Source organism: Alligator sinensis, unplaced genomic scaffold (genome assembly GCF_000455745.1).
Source record: "Alligator sinensis unplaced genomic scaffold, ASM45574v1 scaffold1599_1, whole genome shotgun sequence".
NCBI lineage: Eukaryota > Metazoa > Chordata > Crocodylia > Alligatoridae > Alligator > Alligator sinensis.
This window is the reverse complement of record NW_005842809.1, coordinates 657,436-658,714: the sequence shown is the minus strand read 5'-3', so window position 1 is coordinate 658,714 and position 1,279 is coordinate 657,436. Positions and strand designations below refer to the sequence as shown.

At 53.2% G+C, this 1,279-nt stretch overlaps 1 protein-coding gene across 1 annotated transcript in view; it reads right to left on the bottom strand.

Annotated features, from left to right (window-relative positions):
- SLCO1A2 (solute carrier organic anion transporter family member 1A2) overlaps nt 1-1,279 on the bottom strand; it is a 35,073-nt gene that overhangs the window by 25,145 nt on the left and 8,649 nt on the right. The gene's annotated exons all lie outside the window — the stretch shown is intronic.

The window sequence follows — 1,279 nt, the reverse complement described above, 5'->3', positions numbered from 1 at the left end:
CAAAAGCCCCCATGGCTCACCAAAAGCATCCAGGAATGTCTCAAAGCTAAAAAGGAGGTGTTCACCCAATGGAAGGGAGGGGCCATCACCAAGGAGGATTATACCTCAATTGCTCAAGGTTGTAGGGGAGCTGTTAGGAAGGCTAAAGCGGAGACGGAACTGGGACTAGCAACCCAGATCAAAGATAACAAGAAGTCCTTGTTTAAATGCATAGTGGGCAAAAAGAAGGTACCGGGTAACATGGGGCCTCTGCGGGACATGCTAAGAAATCTGGTGGTTGCACCAGAAGACAAAGCTAACCTCTTTAACAATTTCTTTGCCTTCATTTTTCTGAGCAGGGACTGGGACATCCCCACCCCCGGGATCCCAGATGGACCCAGGGGAAGCACAGCCAGGCCCAGGGTCAGTAAGGACCTAGTCAGGGAACTTCTGGTGGGGCTAGATGTGTTCAAATCAGCAGGTCCTGACAACCTCCACCCCAGAGTGCTGAGGGTATTGGCAGAGGTCATTGCTGGACCCCTGGCACAGTTTTACGAGCACTTGTGGTGCTCTGGTGAGGTGCCTGATGACTGGAAAAGGGCCAATGTGGTCCCCATTTTCAAAAAAGGGAGGAAAGAGGACCCAGGAAACTATAGGCCTGTAAGGCTTACCTCAGTCCTGGGGAAGCTCTTTGAGAAAATTATCCAGGAGTACATCTGCAAGGGACCAGCAGGGGAGATTATGCTTAGAGGCAATCAACGATGTCATAGGGATAGCGGAGACCTGGTGGGACTCCACCCATGACTGGACCACGGGGATAGATGGCTATACCCTGTACAGGAGGGATCGTGTAGAGAAAAGGGGCGGGGGGGTAGCTCTTTATGTTAAGGAAAGCTACATGTCCCTGAAAGCCGATATTGGCGACCAGGGTGGACGGCTGGAGACCCTCTGGGTTAAAATCCGTGGGGAACACGGCACAGGGGACACAATGGTGGGAGTCTATTACAGACCTCCCACCCAAAGTCCTGAGCTTGACCAGGAGTTTGCCCAGGAACTGGCTGAGGCAGCTTGCTCCAGGACCATGGTTGTCATGGGTGACTTCAATTACCCAGACATCTCGTGGGAGGATCGCTCAGCAAAATCTGAGCGGTCGCAGAGCTTCCTCTCGTGCGTGGATGACCTCTACCTGACTCAAGAAGTCTATGGGCCAACGAGAGGCAAAGCGCTGCTCGACCTGGTACTGGCTACTGGGGATGACCTAGTCGGCGACCTAGTGATCGATGGGAAGCTGGGTGACAGC